Source organism: Galeopterus variegatus, unplaced genomic scaffold (assembly GCF_000696425.1).
Source record: "Galeopterus variegatus unplaced genomic scaffold, G_variegatus-3.0.2 Scaffold95, whole genome shotgun sequence".
NCBI classification, from domain to species: Eukaryota; Metazoa; Chordata; class Mammalia; order Dermoptera; family Cynocephalidae; genus Galeopterus; species Galeopterus variegatus.
In genome coordinates, this window is record NW_007726206.1 from 503,375 (window position 1) to 503,584 (window position 210).

A 210-nucleotide genomic window follows, 5' to 3' on the forward strand; every position below is an offset into this window, starting at 1 on the left:
AGGCAAAACTCCTTTCAGCTGTGTACCTGTAAAAATCAAAAGCAAATTTATCTACTTCCAAGATACCGTGGGACAGACATGGGGTACACATTCCGTTGGGAAAATACAGGAAAATGGTCAGGGCCTCTCAGATGTTCAGAATCTTCCCAAGCATTTGCTGTAAATATCCTCAGGTGTTCCTTGTTACTAAGTGTAATTGCGTATGGGCAC